The 22,444-nt window shown below is 41.8% G+C and overlaps 2 pseudogenes; one reads left to right on the top strand and one right to left on the bottom strand.

Annotated features, from left to right (window-relative positions):
* Positions 1–5,380: 5,380 nt before the first annotated feature.
* Positions 5,381–16,612, top strand: LOC129083039 (nucleolar and spindle-associated protein 1-like; annotated as a pseudogene).
* A 1,496-nt stretch (positions 16,613–18,108) lies between these two features.
* Positions 18,109–18,927, bottom strand: LOC129083040 (septin-10-like; annotated as a pseudogene).
* Between the last annotated feature and the right edge of the window lie 3,517 nt (positions 18,928–22,444).

Raw genomic sequence — 22,444 nt, forward strand, 5'->3', positions numbered from 1 at the left:
TGTAAGCATAATCTTACTCTGTTTTAGAAAGAGCCTCATGGCTGCATGTGTAGGCCAGACTGTGGGAGTATGGACTCAGGTGATGGCTATGACAGTTCAGGTAGAAAGACAGGGCCAGGGTTTTAAATTTTTTATTGCAAAATATTAAAAAAGAATATGTTCCAGTGCTAACTGGCGTGGCTCGGTGAATTGAGCTCCAGACTGCGAACTGAGGGATCACTGGTTCAATTCCCAGTCAGGACACATGCCTGGGTTGTGGGCCAGGTCCCCAGTTGGGGGTGTGCGAGAGGAAACCAACTGAAGTTTCTCTCACACATCGATGTTTCTCTCCCTCTTTTTCTCCCTCCCTTCTCCTCTCTCTAAAAATAAATAAAATCTTTTTTTAAAGGAAGAAAATGTTCCAACCTCCCACCCCAAAAAATAGAGTAAAGGAGGATAATTGAAATAAGAATGACTGCACATTGATCATTGTTGAAACTGGGTAATAGCTAAGTGGGGGATCGTTGTGCAGTTCTCTCCACTTTGTGTATGCCTGCAAATGCTAAAATAAATAAATAAGGGATTCTGTTCAATGAGAGAATCATGAAGAAAATTATTACACAGTTGAATGAAACCAGATACTTACCATGTATGAAACTGACAAAGGATTAATATCAAGAACAAAGAATCTTTACAAATCAACAAGACACCCATATCAAAAAAAAAAAAAAGAAAAGGAAAAGAAAAACAAGACTAAGCAAAGGATATGAATGCTTATATGTCAGGAGACCAAAAAAAAACTAACAAGCATATGAAAATATGTTCAAAATCATGAGTACTCAAAAAATGGAAGTTAAGCCTTGTCTACGTAGCTCATTTTGTTAGAACATCATCCTGATACATCCAGGTTGCAGGTTTGATCCCCAGTCAGGGTTGATGTTTCTCTCTCTGAAATAAATAGAAGAAAAAAAATAAAAATGGAAGTTAAGACAACAGAGACATAGGTGTTTACCATAAAATTTCTTCCAACTTTTCTATATGTTTGAAGTTTTTTATAATAAAATATGGGGAAAAAACAATGAGATATTACTTTGCACCTAGTAGACTGACAAAAATGAGAAAGCTGAATAAATTATGTGGAGACCCCGAATCCCCATGCACTGTGGGTAGGACTATGGCCTGATGCGACCATTCTAGAGGGCAATGTGCACCTACCACCCTGCAGACTCAGTATATGAAAAGTCTAGGACACAGAAATTATGCTCCTAGATGGCATCCCCTGGAAGTTTTCACACAGGTCTGTAAGGGGAGGTGTCCATGGTTTTTACTGAGCATTACTTGCGTAAATGGCAGCTGGAGGCAGCCTGGCTGCCCTTTGGGTTCCACCTTAGGACAGTTGGACTGGTGAACTGTGGGGAAAAACACCAGGGAGTCCTGTGCAGCCAATGAGAAGATGGAATGAGACGTGCACAGAATAACATGGATAGATCTGTAAAATACTGTGGTGAGGAACCAAAGTAAGAAATAGAGTAGGGTACAACAAATAATTCCAATTACATAGATCAGAATATAGGCATGTAATACATAAATATATGTTTTTCAAGAATACACGTAAACAAAAGATTCTGTGGAGTGAGGTAGAGGTAGATGGGCAGGATTGTCCAGTGAATACGTGAATACCCCCAGCATCCCCAAAACAAGGACTCCCTTTTCCCCAAATCCAGCCTTCCAGGGGAGTGGCACCTTTGGCAATGAACTGCCACATGGGCCAACTCTAAGGGTTTTAGACTCAGGGACCTGCCCCCACTCTTGGCTGGAATGCCTCTTCAGAGAGGCAATTATTAGCCTGCAACTGGTCCCTGATGGAGAAAGATGGTCTCTTGGGAGGGATCACAAGAATCTGAGAGCTGATATTCCCATCCTTCAATAGCCCTTTTACAGAGCAAGACAAGTAAATCTCTATTATTAAAAACAGGGCATTTCTTACAGGCTAGCTGCCATTCTCCCTGCCCCATGCTCCACCCCAAGGACTGAACTTTAAGGATACACCTTATGAGGTACTCCCTGCTGTGGAAACTAATATAAGCACTTAGCTGTAAGCTCCATTTACATGGCCAAATGAGGACTTATCCCAAGAATAGGCCACATTTTGAAGAAAGCCACTGAAATACAGGAAGCAGATTGAGTTGGATCGTTATGATAGCTTCAGTGGCCTGCTGGAACCTTGCTCCAACCTTCCATGGTAACAGAACTGCCATGAAGGACTGGGGTGTCCAACAAGGAATTCAGTGGAGACACATAGGAGTCTCTAGGTGGACCTCTAAGTGTACTGTTGGCTTGAGGTGGACTCAGCTGTATCAGTCATGGCCCCAAAGGGAAACAGAGGGCCAGTAAAAAGAGTAACTTGAATAAGCCCTGTCCAGATAGCTCAGTTGGTTAGAGCATTGTCCCCATACATCAAGGTTGCAAGTTCAATCCTGGTCAGGGCACATAGAAGAATCAACCAATGAATGCATAAATAACTGGAAAAACAAACCAATGTCTTCTCTCTCTTTCTCTAAAATCGATAAGTTTTAAAACAAAGAGAATAACTTGAGTAAGATAACTTCTAATAAAGAGGCTATGAACAGAGCTATGTGCAGGATGTAGGGAATCACTCTAATGGCAGTAGCACAGCAGGTTTATGTTTCATGACCTTCCAAGATCAAGGACTTCCTCTTGTTTCTCAGTGAGAGAAGCTTCCCATGGGACCCTCAGCAGCCCCAGTAGAACCACCCCCTTACAGGTGAATTGCTGTTCCTCCTCCACTGTCCTTGCCATGTGATCCAGTTGGAAGCTGCCATTTTGTATGTAACTCCACCCCTTCATCACAGTAATTGGTTCAGAGCTAGGACAGGACCCAACCTGGGTCAGTCACGGTCCTTCCTTGCGATTTTTCACAGTGAACCTAAGTAGAGGGTTCTTAGTTCGAACATGAGGTCTGTTGCTGGCAACCAAAGAATCCTAGTGGACACAATCTAAGTCTCTCCAAGTCTCTGCACCTCTCAGTAATCTATTCATTCATTGGTTCAGCAATTGTGTACCAATTATATGCCCACATTGATTCCTGGGACTACAGGAGTGAAAGAATCCCCACCCTCTTTTTGGGAGTATGAGAATATACAGCAATGGAAGCGTACATTCCTTGCTACAAGGAGAGAGTAGGTCTGAGAGAATGAAATTGAAAGTCAGAGACACAGTCCAACCTAGGCTTAGCAGAGGAACAGCTGTCCTGTGGTTAAGAGTGTGGGCTCAGAAGTCAGATTGTAACTGAGCAAAGTGGGGCCCATGCACATGGTGCCTTGATGTATGACCCAACAACTAGTGTTGGAACAAACAGGTTTTTATTTACAGAGGTGAAACATTGGTGGGGGCTGAAAGCACTGCTGCTCAGAGCTCCCTTCTCCCATGAGACCCAGCACTTCCCTGGCTCCTCACCAGGCTATAAGCCAAAACCAAGCACAGTAGTTCCCCATCTCTTTATCTGATCTTAAGCTGGCTGCCCTAGCAGATCTCTATCTTCTCACAGCATCTCCCTTTCAGGATCTGGGGTGTGTTGTCCTCAGCCTCCATGTAATATTCAAGAAAAACATGTGCCACGTTGCACTGGATCATGATGAAATCCAGGAAAGGCTCAAGTCCTCAAGAGTGGCCGTTCTGTATGTCCCAGGTCCTAAGAGTCCAGATAGAGTCCAGGTCTGCGAGGCAACAGGTCAGCATCTTGCAAGGCAGAGTCCTTGGCAGCTTCAGAGTCAGTTAGAGTGGGCATGAACAGAGTAGCAGCATACCTCCTTCCTTATTACACCAGGCTGCATGGCAGAATCCTGACTACAAACTGCATAGCTGCTACATCATTATAGGCAGCATAGCTGAATTCCCTTCTGGCTTACGGCTCTTTCCTCACAGCTACTCCTCCTCTGCCCCTTTCCTTACTTTGCCCACATGGATTTCCCCCACAGCAGACCAGCTTTCCTACAAACTACTTAATTGCTACATCATGGGTCTCCGACCTCATGGCTGCCCACCCTTCTTTTAAATCCTGACCCAGAGCTTCCTATGTGACCTCCTATACAGCTCCTCCCACATTGAGCTACATTTGCCAGTTTCCTGTATCTCCTACCTTCTCTTAGCTGCCATCTCTAGTAAGGGCAAGCATGACTCAGTGACACAGGGGACTGCCTCCCTGGCTGTGTCACCAGTCAGAATAGTTCTAAAAGTCACTACAGCTTTTGCCCTGGGGCAGTAGCACAGCTATTAACTAACTATCAAGTTGCCATAGATATGCAAATTATCTTAAGCCCATCCTCCATCCCCCATTTCCCAACAATGGGCTGCAGGGAATTTCTCTGGAGACCTCTCACTCTGCACTCCCTTTCAAGACTGCTTGAGTTTGACTGTCTTTGCAGGTAACTAACCCCCTCTGTGCCCTAATTTCCTCTCTATAAAATGGAATAATAGGACTCACTCTATCCATTAATTCATCTATTCTGTGAATATTTATCAAGTATCTACCATGTGTCAGACAATGATTCAAGGACTGGGAGCCTGCAGCGGAGAAGAGAGTGAAGAGAGTGTAGACAAACAATAAATGCACATTTAAAATAAGTTCTACAGAGGGTGCCAGAATTTTGGCTGGTGCAGCAGGGGCTGGAGGATGCTCTGCAACATTGCCTGCATTATAGAAACAACCTTTTTGGGAGCCAAGATACTGTTACCGAAAGAAGCCCCCTCCCCCAGGGTCTTTCTATACTAGGTTTGTCTTTGCCCACAGCCATCATGTTAGGAATTGTGGCTCTCAATGCCAGAATTTGGTGAAAAGAAAAGGAACTATTTCTTCAAAAGTTATACAGGTTTAGAGTAATAGCAGAATGTCACCATTAAATTTCAAAGTCCCTTTAAAAACACTCACCAACACATACAGTCCTGCCTTCCCCACTTTGCCCAGCCAGGCCAGTCCCAGAACATGCCAATCATAAGTACCATCCTCCAGAAGGGAAAAAAACAGAAGTCCACAGCTCACTTCTCCCGGTTCCTCCCACTAATCCGTGCTCAGCTGGGCAGGTCTCCCACAGTTCCCAGCACCATCAGCTGTGTCGCCATGATCTCCAGTTCTTAATCCAAAACCACATGGCACCTCCTCATGGCCTGCCAGCAAGAGTCCTTTCACCCCTTTTCTTCCTGCATGTTCTCACATTGTCCCCATCCCTTGTGGCTGCCTGCCTTTTAGCTTAAATCCCAGCCTATAACCTCCTCTGTAACCCCATTTCCGACTCCTCCCACAACTGGCTACACCTGCTAGCTATACAGATTCTCTGCCTTTCTTGGCTGCCAAAGTTAGTCCAGGCAGGCGTGGCCTCGTGGCATGGAGCAAACCATCTCCAAACTCTTGCACAGGTGCTGTAATGGGGGAGGTGCCTCCCAATCACATCATGGGTCAAAGTCACATCGATCTCCCTAGCTAGCCTGCTTTTATTGATATGAAAAATAACTCTCAATCTCTGCGCTGCTGCTTTTCCCAGCCCTTGTGGGGGGCCTTGCGGCCTCTCATCCTACACCCCGCATTATACCTGGGTCACAGATCACAATGACTATTCCCTGGAGGAGCTGGGCTCCTTCAAATAAAGTGACCTGCAGAACTTAGCCAAGAGTCTGGACCTTTGGCCTAACCTGAGGACTGAGAAGTTGGTAAAAGACTTGAAAGCCCACCTGAAACAGGAAGCAAGAAAAGAAAATCAGGATGCAAGTCAAACGTCTGCATCCTCTTCTGATGAGACCAGGATACACATTAGGAGCCAGGAACAAGCTGAGAGGGAATCAGCTAGCCATGTCACTAAAACAGGGTGAAGACGCAGGACTGTCCACTGGAATCCTGACTCCCAGAAGCATCATTCAGAGAAAAATAACAAGTGATCCCAATGAGTTCCAGAATCAGGTAAAGCAGGAAAACCAGGCTTTCAGAACTGTTGCAGAAGTTCCTTCTTCACCAGATGAGAGCCAAAGGGATGAGAATGCAGTGTCCTCAGGAAAAAGTGGAATAAGTGGTAATGAAGATTCAAAAGTACCTTCCAAAAAAGAAGAGTCTGTCTATACAGATGGGTTTTCCAAATCTGGAAAAAATAAATAAAAGAATTGCAAGCACAACTCCAAACTTTAAGAAGCTTCATGAGGCTCATTTTAAGAATATGGAATCTTGGCTGATGTGGCTCAGTTGGTTGGAGCATTGTCCTATAAGCCAAAGGGTCATGGGTTCAATTCTGGGTTGGGGCACATGCCTGGGTTGCAGGTCCAGTCCCTGTTGAGGTATATACAAGAGCAGCCAATCGATATTTCTCTCTCACATTGATATTTCTCTCTCTCTCTCTCTCTCTCTCTCTCTCTCTCTCTCTCTCTCTCTCTTTCAAGGATCAGTGGGCATGTCCTTGGGTGAGGATAAAAAAAAGTGGAGCCCATTGATCAATATATTAAGAGAAAAGAGAACATTTTGAAAAATTTACTTAATGAACTGAAGAAGCAGTCTGTCACTAAGGAAGTGGCAGTAGTTACAGTTGGTCTCCAAGGAGTACTCTGTCTTGTACTCCTGCAAGCCAGTGGAACTCTCAAGGCAGGACCCAGGGAGCTGTAGATGGGAGCACCTTGTGTGGAAGGGGTCCATCAAGCATTCCACTCACTCTGCAATTAAATAAATATCAGGTTTTCAGCTGCTACTAAAGATGACGAGTATAACCCTGACTTGTGTGGCTCAGTTGGTTGGGCCAACACAATTCAAAAGGTTGTTGGTTCCATTTCTTGTGAGGGCACATGTCTAGATTTTGGTTCGGTGCCCCATCGGGGCACATGCAAGAGGCAACCAATTGATGTTTCCCCCCCTCACTTTTTCTCTCTCTCCCACCTCTCTAAAAATGAATAAATAAAATCTTTAAAAAAAAAAAAGATAATGAGTATAAGTATGGACTAAGACTCCAGCCAGAAAGTCTCCATATGTGACCATATCTGGGAATACCCTAAAAGACCAGGCTGTGATTGAACAAACAAGTTAAAGACCGCAAAGGGAGATTCTGCTATAGTTATTACCCCATTCAAGTTGACAGCTGAAGCAGCGCAGACTCCGATCTCCAATAGGAAATGAGCTTTTGATCTCCAATTAAGTTTGTCTCATATCCTCAACTATGAGCCACACAAAAGAGAACTGAAAACATGGGGACAAATAAATCTCTGAATCAGCATGTAGACAACACTAGCCTCCACCAGAAAACTTAACAAGCAACCTCACCCCCAGACCAGGGAGGAGGAATGGAAGAAACATGAACAAGAATGAAAGGAGAAGAAGGCACAGGTTTGGGGTAACTCAAACTTCATCACGAATGCAGATTAATAGGTTAACATCCTGTAAAAATTCCTTTATTGTGAACTTTTTTGTAAATATTTTTATACTATATTTACCACTTTAATCAAAGATCTTGTTCATATTTTTGTTCATAATATGTAGTGTCAGTGGGTTCTTTACATTCTACAATCTCTGAAAAGATGTTACCTTAAAGCTCACAAATTCTTTGAAATGGTTTTAACCAAAGTCCCTATACATCTGTTTTCTAATGAGACCCATCCTATAGATTCTTCTCCCCTCCATTCCTATAGAATTCTTGACCTAGATTTTTAATGTCAAGTTTCCCCTGCTGACTCTAATATTAAGAGAATTGCAATCCTCTTCTAAGCAAAAACATTTACCTGACGGCAGCCACCTCCTCATCCTCTAGAGAATCTAGTCATCTTAATGAAACTGTGTGCCATATGGGTTGAATATGGCATCAATATTTTAACCATGTGAAGTGGGTTTTTTCCAAGCTTATGTACCTTTGTTCAGATCACTTCATGTAATTGCCATCTCATGCAATATATTCTTAAGATCAAAAGCATTAGAGCTCATTCTAGCCTTCCTTATTTAACAATATACAAGGCCTTATTGACATTTGAGGATTGCTGCTTTAAGAATAAGTATGCTGTCAAACTTAAATCTTATTCGATTTATGGAAAAAACTAGAGTTGCTTAGTGTCATATCCATGTTATTGCACCTAAGTGGAGCTTCTGAGTTTTGTACTGCTTCAGATTTTCATAAATAATTTTTTTTGTGGTGATATAAAAAATAAAATAAAAATAAAGTAAGTTCTACAGAGACTTCTGCTTCTGGCAAAGGCGAAACTGGTTTTGTCTTACTGCCTGAGACAAGTGGAACAATAAAAATGAACAAAATATATTAAAAATGGTTTGGGAGATACACAATATCATGCAATAAAAGAAAGTGATCCCTGAGATATGGCTAACAAATGAAGTGAGCTTTCTGATTGTCCAGGTACTGTCTAGAGACTGTTGCCAGGCTGTGATGCAGGGAAGGGAACCCAGGTGGAGTCTGGCCACCTGAAAAAAAACTCCACTGTGGCACAGGATCATTTTGAGCTAAAGGCAGTTGAGGAGAAGCAGATGCAGGGAAACCTATCTGCCCTCCTCATTTTGCTTATAAGCAGGACAAATTTGTAAAGGTGTCCCCACACTCATCTCTACCAGGAAGAACAGAAGAAGTTAATCACCAGACCCTTATCATCTCACCAGAGGCAACTACACAACAAACCTTATTAATTAACCCCTTTATTCCATTAGTTCCCCCCATATATTCAGCTTCCCACAATTTGCTGCACTAAAAACTCAAAGTCCTTTTCCTTTGTCTCCTCACTTCTCTACAAAGTTTTATTCTGCTGTTAAGATGCTATGAGCCTGAGCTCTAAGCACTCCCTAGAGTTACTCATTACTGAGTTCTCCCGTGTGTATCTATGATGCATGTTACTAAACTTCTGTTTGTTTTTCTGTTGTTAATCTGTCTTCGTGTGTCTAATTTACCAGCTGGAGAATCTGGAAAGGTAGAAGGAAAAAGATTTCTTTCCCCAACTGTAAGTCCAACAGACTCCCTGAGTTCAGAAAAGACAGAGCTAAGAGTCTTCAGAGAGCAAGGGGGCAAGAGTTTGCAAGACAGAACCCTGGAGTGGAGAGAACTGCACAGGAAGGCCCCAGAGATCTGCAGAATCCCCTTGAGACTTCATCAGGGTGCTGATCATCACATATCTGTGAGAAAGTTACCTCTGCTGGAGAATAAGGGCCATCTTAAAGGATGAGAAAAGTGCCTGCACCACCAGCCAGATTATATATTCCTCCTTCCTGGGACATTGGGCAAGATACTCCAGAAGGTCTTGCCTCAATGGTAGGGAACAATTAGCCCTATATGGAGCACTGCTCAGGACCCACCTAAAAAAACATAAATGCAAAACCAAAAGCATCAAACTGTTTCCAACGCAAATTAACAATCCAGAACCAACCTCCACAATATTTATAAGAATACAAAACTATTCAGCATACAACCATTAAAATCAGAGACCACCAGGCATTCAGAATCAAAAACAGCAGGAAAACACAACTGATAATGCAATTAACCAATAATTGAAACTGACCCACAATGGACATGGACATTAGAATTATCAAGAAAAGCATTAAAACAATTATCACAACTATATTCCATATGTTCAAAAAGTTAACTAGAGATGTTGAAGATATTTTTTAAAAAAGACCCAAACTGAATGTCTATAGGATGTGGTAAAAAATACATAGGATGGGATTACACATTGCAGAAAAAGAGATTACTGAATTTTGTCACATAGCAGTAGAAACTATCCAAAATGAAACACACAGAAAAAAATGAAGAACAATGCTGAGCTGTGGGAGAATTTTAAGCAGCCTCATATATGATTAATATAAGTACTCAAAAAAGGGGAGACATAAAAATATTTGAAGTGATAGCCAAAAATGTCCAAATTTGATGAAAACTATAAATCCATAGATCCAAGAAGGTAACAAAACCTAAGCACAGAAAACATGAACAAAATTACACCAAACTGCAAAATAAATTGTTCAAAACCAGTGATAGAAACAAAACTCTTTTTTAAAAACAGAGCAAGAGATAAAACTCTTAAAAACAGCCAGAGAAAAAGACAGAGGGATAAAGATAATGATGACATCAGATTTGTCATCAGAAATGTGATCCAAGCTCACTAAGATGAAGCACAAGACAAGGATGTCTGCTTTCACCACTTCTATTCAACATAGTATTGGAAGTCCTAGCCACAGTGATCAGACAAGAAAAAAAAATAAAAGACATCCAAATTGGAAAGGAGGAAGTAAAACTATCATTGTTTGCAGATGACATGAGAGTATACATGGAAAACCCCACAGACTCCACCAAAAAACTACTTGACCTAATAAGTGAATTTGGCAAAACAGCAGGAAACAAAGTCAATATTCAGAAATCAATGGCATTTTTATACACCAAAAATTAAATATCAGATGCAGAAATCAGGAAAAAAATCCCCTTTGCTATAGCAACAAGAAAAATAAAGTACCTAGGAATAAACTTAACCAAGGAGGTAAAAGACCTCTACACAGAAAACTATACAATACTGAAGAAAGAAATTAAGGAAGACATAAATAAATGGAAGCATGTACCATGTTCATGGATTAGAAGTATTAACATCATAGAAATGTCCATACTACCTAAAGCAATTTATAGATTCAGCGCAATTCCTATTAAAATACCAATGATGTATTTCACAACATAGAACAAACATTTAAAAGATTTATATGGAGCGATAAAAAAACCCCAATTACCACAGCAATTTTGAGAAAGAAAAACAAAGCAGGAGGGATCACAATTCCAGATAAAAAACTATATTGCAAAGCCATATAATCAAAAGTCTGGTACTGGGACAAGAACAGACACATAGATCAGTGGAACAGAATAGAAAGCCCAGAAATAAACCCATGTCTCTATGGTCAATTAATATCCAACAAAGGGGGCAGAAGCATAAATTGGAGTCAAAATAGACTCTTCCACAAATGGTGTTGGGAGAGCTGGACGACTACATGCAAAAAATTGAAATTGGATCATCAGCTGACACCATACACAAAAATAAACTCAAGATGGATAAAAGACTTAAATATAAGTCATGACACCATAAAAGTCCTAGAGGAGAACATAGGCAGGAAACTCTCAAATACCCCACACAGCAATATTTAGGGGACTGATATGTCCCCTAAAGCAAGGGACATAAAGGAAAGAATAAACAAGTGGGACCTCATAAAAATAAGAAGCTTCTGCATGGCTAAAGAAAACATCAGCAAAATGAAAAGGGAACCAACCACATGGGAAAATATATTTGCCAATGATACATCAGATAGAGGTTTGACCTCCAAAATAGATAAAGAACTCACCTGATTCCACTCCAGGAAGACAAACAATCCAATGAAAAAAAATGAGCAAAGGACCTGAACAGACACTTCTCCAAGGAAGACATACAAAGGGCCCAGACACATATGAAAGGATGCTTAGCATCACTAGCCATCAGAGAAATGCAAATTAAAATCACAATGAGATAACACTTCATACTGGTCAGAATGGCCATCATAAACAGATCAACAAACAACAGGTGCTGGAGAGGTTGTGGAGAAAAGGGAACCCTAGTACACTGTTGGCTGGAATGTAGACTGGTGCAGCCACTGTGGAAAGCAGTGTGGAATTTCCTCAAAAAGCTAATATTGGAACTGCCTTTTGACCCAGTGATTCCACTGCTGGTATTATACCCTGAGAATCCCAAAACGCCAATTCAAAAGAATCTATGCACCCCAATGTTCATAGCAGCACAATTTACAATAGCCAAGTGTTGGAAGCAACCTAAGTGCCCATCAGTAAATGAGTGGATCAAAAAAACAATGGTACATTTTAACGGAATACTACACAGCAGAAAGAAAGAAAGAAAGAAAGAAAAAGAAAGAAAGAAAGAAAGAAAGAAAGAAAGAAAGAAAGAAAGAAAGAAAGAGAGAGAGAGAGAGAGAAAGGAAGGAAGGAAGGAAGGAAGGAAGGAAGGAAGGAAGGAAGGAAGGAAGGAAGGAAGGAAGGAAGGAAGGAAGGAAGGGAGAAAGAAAGAAAGGGAGAGAGAGAAAGAAAGGGAGAGAGAGAAAGAAAGAAAAGAAAGAAAGAAAGAAAGAAAGAAAGAAAGAAAGAAAGAAAGAAAGAAAGAAAGAAAGAAAAGAAAGAAAGAGAAAGAAAGAAAGAAAGAAAGAAAGAAAGAAAGAAAGAAAGAAAGAAAGAAAGAAAGAAAGAAAGAAAGAAAGAAAGAAAGAGCTACTATCCTTCAGGACAGCAATGGATGGACTTGGAGAGCATTATGCTAAGTGAAATAAGCCAGGCAGTGAAAGACAAATACCATACGACCTCACCTATAAATGGAACCTAATCAGCAAAGCAAGCAGGCAAGGAAAATATGACCAGCAACACTAAAAGAAAAAAGAAACCGGCTGGGACGCGAGGGAGGGAGGGAGGAGGGTAACAGAGAGGGGAAGGGGAAGGGTCAGATCAAGGAACAGGTGTGAAGGACACATGGATGGAGCCAAGGTGCGAAAGGATTGAGGGGGTGAGGCAGGGGTGGGTGGATCAGGGGAAAGTGGTGGTGGCTAAATGGAGACAAATGTATTTGAAAAAATTTAGAAAAAAGAAATAAATTTTTAAAAAATAAAAATAAAAATAAATAAATAAAAGAGCAACAACTGAGGGGAAAAAAAGTTATCCAAGCAAACGAGCATTCATGCACATCCACACAGCAAATCCATGAAAATAGACACCCGTTCTGCAGTTAAGAAAGGTACGCTATTTTATTGGCATGGCTCCACCCAGAATAACATGGGCTAGTGCTCAGAATCGGAATTCCCCAAAGGTTATTTGTTTAACGTTTTATTTATAAAATATATATACCAACTATCATGCATCAGGCCCTGTCACCATGAAAAGAACTCCAAAGACAAGTCAGGAAGTGTTAAAGAAAAATGGGGCCCACGGAAATGGCCCCAAAAGGGAAAAGCTCCTGTAAGTGCTTGGGAGGACTGCAGGCTCAGCCCACAAAGGACTAAAAGAGCAGTGAAGTGATGGGGCTGGATAGGTGGGAGGGGGCATGGAGACCCAGTGCCCACAGGACAACCGGGGCGGGTAGCAGCACAGGGCCCCATGGTTGTGAGGATCAGGGCAAGGAAGCCGGTAGCACCCTGCCATCCTTGCCCCTCCGTTGGGTCTCCCAAGTCAGAGACTAGCTCCAGCTCAGCCTCCTGCAGCTCTTCAGCGGGTTGTCGCCGCACGCAGCATGTGGAGAGCGGGTGATCGCGAAGCCAATCCACCCGCTTTTCCTTCTGGACGTACACCACCGCCCTGAACAGGGTAGGGTGATGAGGAAGAAAGGTCCTATCACATAGCCCACCGTGGAGTCGCTGTTGGCGCGAGGGGGCACTGAGGCGTGAATCTGCCGCTGGCTAGTCCGCTGGGGCGGTAAGTGCCCCTGGAGGGCGTCCCCACTGAGCTCTGTCCCCACCCGCCATCACCCCCAGGCCGCTGCAGCCCGGTCCTTCCCAAAGATTTTTAATCGAGGGTTTTTAAAGACAGAAATTGAGGTTTAGGGGTTAGGGGCCAAGGATGAAGGTAATTCGTTTTTTGTGTGCCCTTCACTGGTTTTCTTAGTCTGTCTCGTTAATTCAGTTCCTGACACCGTCTTGTCTGGTGTTTTTGTCACTGTGGTCAGGTGATCTAAATAGGTTAAGAAACCAAGATACTGGAAAATATTTCATAATTGAGTGACAGTGATGTTATCTTTAAAGCAAAAAGCAGAAACTAGACATCTTGTGACTATCAACATTATTTATCACTGTTTTGTTCTTAACTAGTTACCTATTTCTATTATCTCAAGCAAAGTGTACTTTTAAACATTTTTCTGGAACTTGTTATACTGGTGGCCTTCAGGACAAGACTATAAATTTTAGATTTATTTGCACTTACACAACTTCATGAAAAATAAAAAAAAACCCCACTGTTCAGAATCTGACGTAAGCTAAGTTAAATATTTTGTTGTCTAAAAAATATTGGTAGTATACCTGTCTCAAAACAATTCAAACATATAATTAAATGAATTAATTTTGATAAAAACTTTTCCTAAGATAACAGTTTGTAAAAAGAAAATTTAAAGTAATTTAAACACATTTTAGTAAATAGATATGTAAATACATTTGATTTTTCAAGAGTAAATGTCAGGGGGGAGGGTTGTATAAAGGGACTAAATGGTAAAGAAAAAAATACAATAAAGATCAATTTTTAAAAAAATAACAGTAAATGTCAGTTTCATTTAGAATATTCAAGTACACAAAATGAAAAAATATATTCCTATGACTGTTGAAAAAAAAAGTTAAAGGCACTGAATTCAAATATCCCTTACAACATAGTTATTTTCTTTAAAAATATGTTTAATAAGATAATTTAACTTTCTTATTTTTTTTTCCCCTGGAAGAGAGTTTTAAGCAATGACTAACACAACCTAATAAAAATACTATGATAGCACCCAGCTCCAAAGGTACTTATCACTGGAAAAAGGGTTTATATACCTACATGTTTTTACTTTTAGACATATTTTGTTTCGTCATTATAATACATCAGCCACAATAAGGTATATTGAAGTATGGAAGGCCATCATGTTATATAAAATTTGGTACAAAAGCTTAGAATCATGTTATCAGTTGGACAGTTACATCAAAAGTTTTAAATGGCCAGCATGGCCCATTTTGTTGGTGCATCATCCTGAAACAGAAAGGTCACCTGTTCAATTCTCAGTTACATCCCCAGGTTGTGGGATTGATTCCCTCTTCATAGATGTTTCTGTCTCTCTCTCTCTCTCCCTTCCCCTCTCTCTTGAATGAGAATAAAATAAGCCTTAAAAAACTTCTTTTAAGTTCTAAAAAACTATTGAAAGCTTAAAGTTTCAGGTATACAATACCTTTTAAAATATATTCCCCAAATTTTACCTTTAGTATGTAGAAAAAAAGGTTCGTCTTGGAATATAAATGCAATCAGAGAGCCACAATATAGATGAGTTCTGTGTTTTCAGTGGCGCTGACACTGCTCGGGGGAATAATGCTCTGCAAAGTGACAGTAAGAGGGCAGCAAGAGAAACCACCTAGATTCATGGCAAACTAACAACTTAAAAACTTGTAACAGTGAACATATAAATGCTATCATCCATTCTGGCTTACGAGTGGACCTTATACTTAGAAGTATTTTATAAATGGCAGTTACTGTGGCCGTTTGCCAGACACAGAATAAGTGATAGAGCAAATAAAAACAGCAACAAAGTCACAGCATACTTCCAGCATTTTTATATCCTTTGCCTTTGATGACCTTCTGTGATCTGGAAATTTTGTTTTACATAAAACTCGAGTTCTTATGGTCCTTGCCCTTCTTCAGGTTGCCTCCTGTTGCCATAAAGATATAGTTCTGGAAGCTTTCTTTTTAGAGAAAAAGATTATTTCTTCTTCCCAAAATCTTCTCTTTTCTTCAAGCCTCATTCTCTCTTCTGGTGAACTCTTTTAAGATGCTCAAATTCAGCCTGTAGCTCTTTCAGCTTCTTTCTGTATGGCTACTTTCTTCTTTACTCACTGCACGAACATCTGCTTCAATTCTTCTCCTTCCTCCAACACTCACCATAAAATTCGTGTCTTTTGTTTTTGTTTTTGGATTAAATAATAAAAATATATTTTCTCACAGTTCTGAGGGCTAACCATCAAAGATCAAGTCACCATCAGAGTTGGTTTCTGGTGAGTCCTTTCTTCCTGGCTTTAGAAGACCACCTACTTGCTGTGTTCTCACATGGCCTTTTCTGTGTGTGTGTGTGAGAGAGAGAGAGAGAAAATTCACATCTTTTGGCTGCGTAGATCTCTTAAAGACTGAGCAGCTTGCCCTGGACAGGCAGTTCAGTTGGTTGGAGCATGGTCCCGTACACCGAAATGTTGTGGGTTCAATTCTCGGCCAGGGCACACATACAGGTTGCAGGTTCAGCCCGTGGTTGTTACAGAATAGACCTGTTTGGGGGCCAAGATAATGTTACCGAAACAAGCCCCCTCCCCTGGGGGTCTCTCTGTTCTAGGTTCATCCTTGTGCACCACCAGCTCTCAATGCCAGAGTTTGGTAAAAAGGAAAGGAGCTGTTTACTCGAATGTTACACAGGTTTAGAGTAATGGCAAAATGTTGCTGTTAAATTTCCATTTAAAACACCCATAAACACATACACACAGTCCTGCTTCCCCTTGCCACACTAGTCCAGTCAGGGGTACTGTATCTCAGCAAAAAAAATACAAGTCTGTAGCTTGGTTAGGCTCCCAGTTCCTCCCATTAATCCATGCTCAGTGGGGCAGGCTTCTCTTTGTTCCTAGCACCACCAGCCATGTTGCTGAGATCTCCAGTTCTTAATCCAAAACCACGTGGCACCTCCTCATGGCCTGCCAGCAAGAGTCCTTCTGCATCCTTTCAAAACACTGAGAGAGAACTCTGCATCACTGTTCCATCCTGCTTTCCTGCTTCCTAAGCCACGTGGTCAAGGGAGCCCCCTCTTTGCTCCCAAAACCGTGTGCTTTATCTCCAGGATGGCTGCTGTGCACCTGGGTTTAAATACCAGCATGGATCTTCCTCTGTAACCCCATTTCCAGCTCCTCCCACAATCAGCTACACCTGCTAGCACTCTCGTCTTCTCTGCCTTTCTTGGCCACCATATTTATTCCAGGCAGGCTTAGCCACATGGCGTCGAACAAACCATCTTCAAGCTCTCATGCCAGCATGGTAACTTGGAGAGCTGCCTCCCAGTTACATAATGGGTCAAGGTCATGCTTACCTTTCCAGCTCCACTCAGGCTGGGAGATTAGTTTGCTGTTATTGATATGCAAAATAACCATTTTTGCATATACTTAGGAAGCTAGCCTGCTGTTATTGATTTGCAAAAGAATGCTCAATCCTTGTGCTGCTGCCTTTCCCAGCCCCCAAGCTAGGTTTGTGGGGGGACCCCTGAGGTCTCTCAGCCTAGGTTTCAAATTCCCCCTTTGGGGGACCCTAGGGCCTGCCAGACTACACCCCATTACATGGGCAGGGTACATACAGGAGGCAACCAATTGATGTTTCTCTCCCTCTCCTCCTCCCCATCTAAAATCAATATACATATCCTCAGGTGAGGATTAGAAAAATAAAAAAGACTGAGGAGCTTATTCTCTAGGCCCACATTTAGTTTGTAAAGCTTAAAGCTCACGGTGCCTAGTGTGGATCTATTCTCACAGATCATCCATGTTTTTACTGTGTGCCCTGAGAAAGAGGATACCTACTAAGAAGGGTTCCTGGTGGCTAACACCTGAAATTTTTAAAAATCAGAGCCTAGCATCCATTTCTACACAGGGGCCTCTGACAAAAACTGCACTTCAGAGAGAAGACTACACAGAACTACCTACCTCTGCACTGAACTGCCTGCACTGCACTTCTGCCATCAGAGACACCCCTTATAATAAAGGAGTTCCAGGAATCCTGTTTCAACCAATAGGGCTGAAGCTTTCCCCATTCAATCAGAACTAAGTAGCTGTACCCCCCCCCCCCGACCCCATCACCTTCTCCACCAACCAATCAACAATCAGAGCAACTCTATTGTGACCACCAATCAGGACAGTGCATTCTGGAGCAACCAAACTTTGACGATTTGGAGTCTTCATTTGCGTGAGGACAGACCAATCAAGGATGGTGCTGGTACTTTTTTCTATATGTCAGTTCTCCTCTGGCTCTGAGAGCACACTTTCCCTTTCCACCGAAGGCTGTTGTCTCTGTAGCCCACCCCTACTCCCTTCCTCCCCTCCTTACCCCCTCTCCGCAACCCTAGCCACCCCCGCCACTGACGCCCCACACTGAAATACCGGGTGTCTCCCTGGAGCGGAGGGGAGCAGACCAGAGCAGGGCAAAGCAGACCAGCCTAGTGCTGTTTAACTGAAGAAGGGCCTGGCTCCAGGACAAGGTCACAGCTGTGTCATTTTCAGAGCCATGCTGTATCACAGTCGAGCTGTTTCAGAACCATACTGTTTTCAGAACCGTGCTTATCACAACTGAGCTGTATTGCACTGAATAGAGTTTCCTTCTTCCCTGCACCCCAAATTGAGGATTCCTATGGGCATTGAATTGGCACCAAAGACCATTGGTCAACAATACAGATGAGCATTTCCTGGAGCTTTACAAAGTCACAGTGGTTTTCATTTTTCAGTTGTACAACACCCTGAGAGTACTGATGAGCTTTGACCATTTTGTTCCCAACTTTCATTCATCCATACTCCTACGACAACAAATGGCAAGTGTCCATTCACTGAAGCATTGATTGTAATGGCAGTTTTATCATCTGTTGGGAATGGGTGTATCTGGACACCATTGTTGACCAGTTTACTCATGAGCTTGATCTTGTATTTCTGTAATTAGGTTTTAGAAATTGCATCTGCTTTGGCAGTCACTGGTCTCTTAATGGTTAAGAGATCAAGTATCTTCATCTATGGCTGGGTAGCTCAGTTGGTTAGAGCGTTGTCACAATACACCAAATTCATGGGTTTGATACCCAGTCAGGGCACATACCAGAGTCAACCAATGAATGCATAAATAAGTAAAACAACAAATTGATGTTCTTCTCTCCCTCCCTTCCTCTCTCTGTAAAAATCAATCAATTAAAAAAAATTTAAGGGAGAGATCAAGTATATTCAAGAGTGCCCTGTTGGTGACATGAAGTAGAGCCATGCACGGATATGAGAATTATGGTAGTTAAAAAACTGGCCTTGAATTGAGCATCTATGTCAAGTACCAGTTGGTAGTTCTGTTCTTTGTTTATGTGGTCACTACATCCCACTGTAGTCACAATGGTCAATTTCAATTGAACATTACTTTCTTGAAGTTCATGTGTCTCAGCTTTAAATCTAACGTGGGTAAAAATGTGAGGATTCATGGTCTTCAAAAGTAGTGTCAAACAGGCAGTGGCTGGTGTGGCTCAGTGGAGTGCTGGCCTGCAAATCAAAGAGTTTCTGGTTTAATTCCCAGTCAGGGCACATGCCTAGACTGCAGGCCAAGTCCCTAGTAGGGGGCGTGTGGAAGGCAACCACACATTGATGTTTCTCTTCCTCTCTAAAATAAACAAATAAAATCTTTAAAGAAAAATAGTATTAAACAATGTATCAACCACAAAAAATTTTCTAGTTTCAGCTTCACCAGCACAGAGAATATTAAAACAGAAGCCTTGCTAAATGGACCTATTGACCAGCTGATCAGGCAAACTCCAAAACCCAACATGCCACACATAGATAAAGAATGATTTTCTCTTTTTTGTCTCTGTTCATCATTGGGTAGTTGGGAGAACATATAAGTTTTTGTCACCATGTAAGACTGAACGAGCAGGTGCCATACCATCTCAGCGGGCATAGCCCCAAGCAGGAGCTGTGCAGCGCTGGCTGAGGGACTACAAAGCCATGGTCTCCGCCCAGGCCCTGAAGCGGCACAGCCCAGCAGCCAAGGAAGGCAAGCAGGGCCAGGGAGAGCTTAATGTAGGGCATGGGCCAGAGGCAATATTTTTTAAATCTTTGACTGTAAGAAGCATAACAACCAAAGCAATTTAAACATTTAGTTAAAGCCTATACCTATATCTAGACTTTAACAGCTAAACATACTTGCTGTTGAGTGTCAGTTTCAGTAACAATACAAGTGAGAAAACAGCAATATTTTTTAAAGAGTTGCCATTAAAAACCAAAACTGTTGACCTAGAATTTGATTCCCCAGAAGATATTTTTCAAAACCAAAAGCAATTAAAATGAACATTATTCAGCCATAAAAAGGAATGAAGCACTGATGTATGCCATGAAGAGGATGAGCTGGGGGAGTTCCAAGTGAGGTGAAATAAAGATAAGCTTTTTCAGCAGGAAGCCACCAGACTGGTCAAAATGAACCTCCATAATTCTTTGAGAATAAGGTCCATTCTGCTCCCTTGGTGCCAGAAATGCAGGCTATCATTTTCAAGACTCAACTGTTTCTTTCTTGAAAAAACAGTTCTTGAAAAACAGTTGGTTCACCTGGCTGCTGTAAACTTTTCCTTTCTAATACTGAGACTGTAGTTCCTTTTTTTTTTTTTTTTTTTTTTTTTTTTTGACAGAGGTAAAAAGAGGGAGAAAGAGAGGGAGAGACACATAGATGTGTGGTTGCCTCTCACACGCTCCTCACTGGGTACCTGGCCTGCAACCCAGGCATGTGCCCTAACTGGGAATTGAACCAGTGACCCTTTGGTTTACAGGCTGGTGCTCAATCCACTGAGCCATACCAGCCAGAGCATGGCTGCTGTAAACTTTTGATTAGTTTTCAGTATTCTATAAAGTAGATTCTGATGGTTTTTGCCAGTGTAGTCATGCTTTTGTGGAGGAACGGACTCTTGGATTTCCCTATTCTACTACTTTTGCTGATGTCACTCCCACACATCCTTTTCATTTTTTTTCTTTTTTATTTGTTTATCGTTATTGATTTGGCAGGGGGGAGAAACATTCATTATGTATTATTCCACTTATTTATGCATTCATTGGTTGATCCTTGTATGTGTCCTGACTGGGGATTGAACCCACAACCTTGGCATATAGGAAGGTACTCTAATTAACTGAGCCACCTGGCCAGGACATCCCCCATGTCCTATTCTGCCTTGTGATTTTGCCTCTGCCCCATCAAGAGAGAGAATCTAGTTCCTCTCCCTTTGAATCTGGACTGGCTTTAGTGGCTCAGCTGTAACTGATAGAAAGGGAAAGAAGTGACATTACTAAGTGCATCACTAAGCAGGCCAAGTCAAAAGAGGGCTTGCAACTTGACTTCTTAGAACACTTTCATATGGCTGCCATGTTGTGAGGAAGTCCCCAGTCCAGACACCAGGCATGTGAATGAAGAAGCTTCCAGATGAGCTCAGATCCAGCCATTTCAGCCATCCCAGCCACACAACTCTTCTGGGCTGAGGGACCAGACATTGTGGAACAGAGACAAGTCATTCCCACAGAAGCATGAGCATAATAAAATAACTGTGGCAGCATCTCACTCAAGGTAAACTTTATGTACCCCATAAAGTTTTACCCAATCTAACCCCATCGCTTCTCTGATCTTGGCTCTGACCACTCTCCCCCTTACTTACTCTGTTCCAGCCACATGGACCTCCTCACTGATAATCCAACAGGCAGCATACTCTACCTCAGAGCCATTCCTTTTACCTGAATAGTTTCCCCCAGTACCACCCTCCCCGCTCAGGTCTTTTGCTCAAACATTCTAGTAATGCCTCTCTGACCTCCTGTATTAGTTTCCTACAGATGCTGTAACATATTACTGCAAAATTAGTGTCTTAAAACAAAACAAATCCTCGCAGTTCTGGAAGTCAGCCTGAAGTTGGTCTTACAGAACTAAAATCAGGGTGTCATGGAGCTGTGTTTCTTCTGGAAGATCTAGAGGAAGAACATATTCACAGTTCCTGGAAATTAGGACATGGACATTTTGGGGGCCATTTTTTTTCATCTATCACAATACCCTTTTGAAAATTCTAATCTTCCCCATCCCAGCACTTCCAATCTCTTTATTCTATTTGTTTCCATAATTTTTATCATATCCTAACATATCAAATAATTCAATTATGTATGTTATTATTATCTGTTATGCCCAGCTGAAACATAAGCTGCTGATATAACCTGGCACCTAGAAGAGTGCCAGGCACATAACAGGTACTCAAAGTACCTATAAATGGGTTACTCTCCAGAAGCCTAGACCATGATCCACTCTCACTTGCTGTGCATGGGGGCCCTATATCCCTGTGCCGAGGCCAGGTGTTTATCTAGTTCATTCACCATGTCTTACCACATACTACCTACTCAATGGTCTGTTCTGTTGGTTAATGTGAACGCTACTCCTGTCAGTACTTGGTATTTCCCAACTTTCTAACTTCTGCCCAATTAATAGATGTTAAATAATATCTCATTGTCTCAATTTGCATCTTTCAGATTATTACTGTATTTGCTAATGTGCCAATAAACGGTTTGGGCTTCTTGTCCTCTCAGTGGTCTGTTCCTGTCCCTTGTGTCTCTTTCTACCAGGGTTGTGGTCTTATGATGTTGAGTTATAGGAGTTCCTTGTAGCTGCTGAATTTCAATCATTCATCCATTTTAGATGTTGAAAATATCTCCTCTCATTTTGTCCTTAAATATTAATTTCAGCTAAATATGCCTTTCCTTGACCAGAAACTCTTAATTTTGACATAATCAAACTTATCAAATTTTTTCACTGTAGGGTTCATGCCTTTAAACCTTTGGTCCTCCCTCAACCCGAGATCACTGTTCCTGTCATCACTGGCTGCATACATAACAAAGTGTTCTCAATGTAGTGGTGTAAAACAGTGACCATTTATTACACTTATCTCTCATGGCTCGGGAGTGACTGGGCTCAGCTGAGCAGTTCTCCCT

Source organism: Pteronotus mesoamericanus, unplaced genomic scaffold (genome assembly GCF_021234165.1).
Source record: "Pteronotus mesoamericanus isolate MK-2021 breed Mesoamerican mustached bat unplaced genomic scaffold, CSHL_Meso_final scaffold_165, whole genome shotgun sequence".
Taxonomy (NCBI): Eukaryota; Metazoa; Chordata; class Mammalia; order Chiroptera; family Mormoopidae; genus Pteronotus; species Pteronotus mesoamericanus.